Source organism: Nicotiana attenuata, chromosome 1 (assembly GCF_001879085.1).
Source record: "Nicotiana attenuata strain UT chromosome 1, NIATTr2, whole genome shotgun sequence".
Classification (NCBI taxonomy): Eukaryota; Viridiplantae; Streptophyta; class Magnoliopsida; order Solanales; family Solanaceae; genus Nicotiana; species Nicotiana attenuata.
The window spans coordinates 18538694-18545959 of record NC_031989.1 but is presented as its reverse complement, the minus strand read 5'-3'; the positions used below and the strand labels follow the sequence as shown (position 1 = coordinate 18545959).

Genomic DNA, 7266 nt, shown 5'->3' with positions numbered 1-7266 from the left:
ACTAAAGGGGGCTCGGGCTGTTGGTCAACTGATGAAGCGGTACGCTTTCTCACCGTCTCGAAAGAACAGAGTGGAAGTTCAATTAGCATTGAGAAATCAAGTCACACGACAGGAAAGAATAGATGTGAAGTTTTCCTAAACTCCGCAGCCTCTTGGGATAAACACAGACGTCTCCGTACCGATCCCTCAGACTCTACTAAGCTCGTCCGTGAATTGTGAGACCTAAGCAACCTAGAGCTTTGATACCAACTTGTCACGACCTGGATTTTCCACCCTCGGGAGTCGTGATGGCGCCTACTCGTGAAAGCTAGGTAAGCCGGGTTTTACAGATTTTATTACCCTTTTTACTTAACCATTTAACAATTACGAGTTAACATATGATCAACAGCGGAATAAAAATGAGGAAGACAAAATTTAATAGTTTAACTTAATGCGAATACGATTCCATAACAACACTCCACCCAGAACTGGTGTCACAATCTCACGGACTATCTAAGAATACTACAAAAAGGGTCTAAACGAAGAAAATTCCATGTCTGTCTCTAAAATAAGTAAGAACAAAAGGAAATAGAATAGAAGGGGTCGCCAAGGCCTGCGGACGTCTGCATGACTACCTCGGTTCTCCGCTGGACTGAAGGCAGCAACCTCACTATGGTCCAAATGCTCCAAAACCGGGATCTGCACACAGTGCAGAGTGTAGTATCAGCACAACCGACCCCATGTGCTGGTAAGTGTCGAGCCTAACCTCGGCGAAGTAGTGACGAGGCTAGGACAAGACTAGAAAACAAACCTGTGCAGTTAAATCATATACGGCAAATAATAACAACAGAAACTAGCAGTTAAAGATGGGAAGGGGAACATGCTGCGGGGAATATCAAGTACTAACAGAATTTCAATAGAGAAGCATAAAGAACACCATAATTTCACATCAGCAAGAATAAGGAAAACAGCAACAAGTGCACGGCATCACCCTTCGTGTTTTTACTCTCGTTCTCACCACAAGAATCAATATTCACTTTTATTCTTTATTGTTGTGGCGTGCAACCCGATCCCAATCATATAATACTGTTGCGGCGTGCAACCCGATCCCAATCATATAATGATGTTGCAGCGTGCAACCCGATCCCAATCATATAATACTGTTGCGGCGTGCAACCCGATCCCAATCATATAATGATGTTACAGCGTGCAACTCGATCCCAATCATATAATACTGTTGTGGCGTGCAACTCGATCCCATATAATATTGTTGCAGCGTGCAACCTGATCCCATATAATATTGTTGCGGCGTGCAACCCGATCCTATATAATATTATTGCGGCGTGCAACCCGATCCCAATATACAAATCAACACCAATCACAAAAGAATTCCGGCAGGAACAATAGTATAATAATAATATCCCGGCAAGGGAAACAATATCATAAGCAATAACATTCCGGCAAAGGAAATAATATTATAAACAATAACATCCCGGCAAGGGAAATAATATCACAAACAATAACATCCCTGCAAGGGAAACAACAGTAATTCTCTTCTCGTTTCCACAATCACTTCACAACATAAGTCTCAACTTGAGCCGATGCTCAACAATGGTCAATTACCAAGAATACTTTCATAAGCCCTTGCTCAACATTTATAATCATCATATTAAGCATGGACAATACATAACGGAGTCACAATAATCATAGTACAAGACTCACGGGCATTCTTGACACCAACGTATAGATACTCGTCACCACACCTATACATCGTACTCAACACTTAACACATAGCAAATAATACCACAACTCCTATTCCCTCAAGCTAAGGTTAGACCAAAGATTTACCTCAATGCCACGAACACAATCAAGCATCAACTACCGCTTTACCTCTCGATTTCACTTCCAATTCGCTTGTATCTAGTCACAATTTACTTAATAACATTAATAAATGCTAAATAAACCAATTCTAATGCATGAAAATAGGTTTCCCAATATTTTCCCCAAAAAGTCAAAACCCGACTCCGGGCCCACTTGGTCAAAATCCGAAGTTCGAACCAAAACCCTGTCACACCTCCTTTTTACTACCCCCGAAGGGGTATAAGGGAGTTTTTTCCAATTTAAGTGACAATCGAAACGAGATTATTTATTTAAAAATCAGTCTCCACTTGAGCTAATTTATGGTGTCCCAAGTCACCGGTTTAAAATCCCGAATCGAGGAAGTTTGACTCTAATTACGGTCTGCGAACACAGAAATTCGGGTAAGGAATTCTATTAACTCGGGAGAAGGTGTTAGGCATTCCCGGGTTTCGTGATTTTAGCACGGTCGCTTTGATCATACTTGGCTTATTAAATTGTTTAACTACTCATTTTAGAACCTATGTGCTTTCACCTCTTTTAATTAAAAAATGATCCTAAAACGAGTCACGCGTACGTGTACTCATTTCGTTTGGCGCGTAAAAAAATCATGTCACGCGTACGTGTCCACAATTCATCACACTTTATTATTATTAAGAAATTTTGATCGAAGTTGCGCGAACGCATACCCCGATTTTTAAGGATCCTAATTATGTCACGCGAACATGTACATAATCACGATAACAAATTAAAGCGCGCCTAAAAGTATACTAGATGTTCATTATTCTTCTCAAACTTTGAGACTATTGTAAATCATGCATTATAGAATTAGACTAACAATTAAATCATGAAGACTAAAAGTTAAGCTATAATCTAAATCCGGCAACTTCAACATAAAAATTGCACCATTATTCTAAACGAAATCATATATCATTTTCTCCCAGAAAATTCATACCATAGGAGATTTTCAAAACAATAAGGTCTATTATTCAGTTGAACTTTTTTTTTTAAAACTGTAAAAAAAACATATGATATTTAACATACTACTATTATAACATTCAAGCAAAATGACGAACATATTTGAAAGGAAAGGTCAACATGAATAAAGCGATCCTCATTTTGACATGAATCAATATCAAACAAGAAGGGTAATGCAGAGATAACTGAACTAAAATTAGATTAACATATAACAAAAAACCCAGAATGAGGATCTGTGGACTTGAGACCCATGTGCGTTACGACGATATACAAGCAATGAACGCACCTTTCAATCTCTGCATCAAACAGCCAGTTCAACAATGCATTTTACTCTTTGATAACTGCTCAAATACACGATAATCAATCAACGAACTCGCTCGGTGAAGCGGAATCTCGTCGGACTACACTCGAACCTCGACGGAACTCAACGGACCTCTAGCTATCCGTAAGCTCGGCGGCAAACAAACTGAAAACGAGCTACTGTAGCTGCTTTTCGCTGGTTATTGGGGTTGATTTTCGGGCAGATTTCACGGCTATTGCTGGGCGTTGATTTTGCTTAGGTTGACGAAGATGGAGCTGCTCTTTATTAGATTTAGTTTCCGTTCTTTCCTGGTCGCTCTCTATGTGTTTTCCGGGAAGCTGGGTGACGAAGAGGGACGGCTGGAGTTGTTTGTGCTGGTGGTGTTAGGCTGCTATGGAGGGCGACGGCGCAGCTGCTCTTCTCACGCTAGGGTCTGCTGTCTTTCTCTTCATGAAGAAGATGATAGCTCAAGGTTCATGGATGAGGGGTCACGAAGAAGAAGACGTTGAGGGGGAGGGGGGGTCGTTTGTGTTCTCAGCGGCGGATCTTGCTTAGGGGTCTGTATAGGTCTTAGAGTCTAGGGTATTTTCTTGTACGGTTGTTTAGGTTAATGGGTATGGTCCTAAGAATTACGGGCTTAGAAATTATAGGGTAAGTCCGAATATTAGGCTTAAAAATAGGTTGCTTGAGCCCAAATTTTATTCTTCCTCCGTGAACAAAACTAAAATACTACATCATTTATTAATTAATCCTATTTAAATAAAATAACTATTAAGATAAGACTAATCGTTAAAACAAACCTATTTTTTTGGTATTTTCAAATATCATATTAAAATAAAAATAAGGTACTATTTTTTGTATATTTTTTATTTAAATTTATGAAAGATACATAAACTAAAATATTTTTGAAATTTTTATTTTTTGTGACGAAATAAAGTAAAAGAGTCAAAATTAACTGAAAGAGCGATATTAGGCCTAAACTAAATATTTACATGCTAAAATATAAAAAATCTTGGGGAGGGTCAAAAATCACATGTCTACAAAACCGATCATCCATTCACCCACGAACTCAAATATATAATTTGTTTTGAAATCGGATCTCAAATTGAGGTCCAAATCCCCAAAATTTTGAAAATCCTAAGTTCTACCCAAAATCACCCAATTTCCCATGAAAAACCCTTGATTTTGAAATGAAATCATGTAAAAAGATGGATTAGATTGAAAGAAATGAGATAGAAATGACTTACAAATGATTTGGAGAAGAACCTTTCTTTGGAAAATCGCCCAAGAGAGTTTAGGGTTTGAAAGAGTTTGAAAAATGGGCGAAATTCCGTCAAAAATCTCATGTAGCAGGTCTTAGATGTCGCAATTGCGACCAGGGTTCGCAGTTGCGAACCCCTTTGGAATCCTGTCATCTTTGCAATTGCGAAGGAAATCATCGCATTTGCGATGGGCAGGCTTCGCAATTCCCACCCAGTGCTCGCATTTGCGAAAAGGGCCTGCCCAGGCTTGGTTCGTATTTGCCACACTAGGGTCGCAATTCCCAAACCTGAGCACCTCACATTTGCGAGGCCTGATTGCGAGATCAGACGCATGTTACACAGCTGCAACATACCAGCAATTTTCTTAAGTTTCACTCCGTAGCCTATCCAAAACTCACACGAGCCCTCGGGATTCCAAACCAATCATGCACGCAGATCTAAAAATAGCATACGGACTTGCTCGTGTGATCAAATCATCAAAATAACATCAACAACTACGAATTCAACCACAAATTCATAAAATTACTCAAGAACGATAAACTTTCCATTTTCTTAAGCCCGATTTATACCAAACGAACTCCGATTCTTACCAAATTCCACATATTCAACTTAATTATTATTTTAAACCTCTATCGAGCTCCGTAACCAAAATACGGGCCCGATACAATCAAATTCAAACATCTTTAAATTTCCATAAACTCTTATATTTTCAGTTAAACAATTTCTTTCAAAAATTTATTTCTCGGGCTTGGGACCTCGGAATTTAATTCCGGGAATACGCCCAAGTCCCGTATTTTTTTACAGACACTACGGGACCGTCAAATCAAGGGTCCGGATCCTTTTACCCAGAATGTTGACCAAAGTCAACTTTAATAAATTTTAATGGCCAATTCCTTTATTTTTCCAACATTTCACATAAAAGCTTTTGGGAAATGCGTCCGGACTGCGCACGCAAATTGAGGTGAGACAAAAAGAGGTTTTTAAGGCCTCAGGACACAGAATTGACTTCCAAAACGAGTGATAACCTTTTGGGTCATCACAGCTTTGTATTGCACTCTCACTTTCATAAAGTATTTTTCTTCTCAAGACTTAATAATCTTGCAAATTTTCTCCATCACCCTTTATATAGCATCACCTATAAACCTTTTTCCTATTTGGTTGAGGTAATGATTTACTTAGGGTAAAAGTTTATTCCAAAAGTAAACTTTTCGGTAAATTAGAATCCCATCTCAATGGGAAGATGCCGACACGTCCTTATGGACTTTCACGTGAATGCTGCTAGCGTCCAATTCCAAATTGGACTTTTGGTAAAATTACCAATCCCATTTCTTATGGGTTTGAAGTCAACTTTCACGTCAATCCAATTAAGAATTGGATTAATCAAATTAAGTTTTTCATTAATATATTATATGCATACTTTGTACAAATAAATATCAAATATATATATATATATATATATATATATATATATATATATATATTTCAATCAAGAGTTATAATTTAATTTTTCTATTCCAAAAATAGAAAACTTCAATTTGCTTACAATATTAATTATATCCTCCGTGCTAGCAAAGAATATAATAATATTTTATTTGGACTAATAACTACGTTTATTTGACTAATCAAATTACTTAATTTAATTATCAAATAATAAAGTAATTAATCCTTTAACAAAGATCAGAACACTCGTTAGTGTGCGACCCCATAGGTTCAATACTAAGCTGGTAGTAAATTGATCATATCATACTAATCAAGGTTGGCGTCTAGCAACACTCCTTAATGATCGGATAGCATGAAATATACAATTTACTCTCAAGAACCCGTAGAAGAATAATGTAGTAATTCCTTCTGTCCTTATAGCTCTGGGTTACCCTAGGATATGGTTCAACTGTCAAATCCTAATAGCCTACCAACTATGTGTTCATGTCAAATATGATCGATCATTGAATGACCTAAGAAACTCTTTTCTTCTTTCATTCAGTGACCCTGTCCAAGGTCTGAATTTGGTCGTTTATAATTCATGACAACATGGAGCTTAAACTTATTACCAAGAGTTGACAAATTTCATCTTGATAAATCACTAATTATACAAGTATTTAATCGTACCCAATATTATTTCAACTATCTCCCTTGGGCCATAGATGTCTAATATCATAGCACAATAAATAACTTATCAATTACTATGATGATCTCAGGTCAAAGGAAACTCTTACATCACATTCTTCAAGAGAATATCCTATTGACAGTTTATGGTAATTCTAACCATTAGGAATTATCCAACGAGTCGGTTCAATGATCATATCTCTATAAGCATCATCTATCTATGTGATTTAGTTGATGAGATCAACTAATCTTTATCCCATAAAGACAACCATATAAATATTGATCTAACCGGATTACTAATGTCCAAATTAATGATCCTACGATCAAGAACAAATTTAAATTAAATTATAAGAAACTTCACTCTTATTATCATGATCTCCATCACAATGTCAAGTCTAAAAATTTAATCAAGTACCTTATCAAATTAATCAAGCCATTAATAAAACGATAAAAGAATATTAAATGCCATATATATTTTTAAATCAAATAACGTTCAAAAAAATATGTTCAAATCATCAAATATGAGATTGGTTCTAGGGCATATCTACTATATCCCTAACACCTCGAACCGAAACCCCCCGGAGACCTCTTTTGAGTTTTCACTCAAACCCTTCACCACCTTGAGCAAAAATGTTATTCAATTAATGAATTTTCGGCAAGTTTATGGCTGCTTTTAGGATGTTTTTCAGGTCGTTTTTGGGATGGTTTTTGTGGTTGTTTTGGGGCTTTATTAATGGAGTTTTCTGGTCGGTTTCATGGTTGTTTTGGGTGGTGATTAGCTGCTGT

At 37.1% G+C, this 7266-nt stretch overlaps 1 long non-coding RNA gene across 1 annotated transcript; it reads right to left on the bottom strand.

Moving 5' to 3' along the window:
* On the bottom strand, window positions 411-3710 carry LOC109240200. The gene is made up of 2 exons (XR_002070028.1): window positions 3101-3710; window positions 411-678 (listed from the first exon to the last, which is right to left on the bottom strand). It is a non-coding gene; the product is annotated as an uncharacterized LOC109240200 (long non-coding RNA).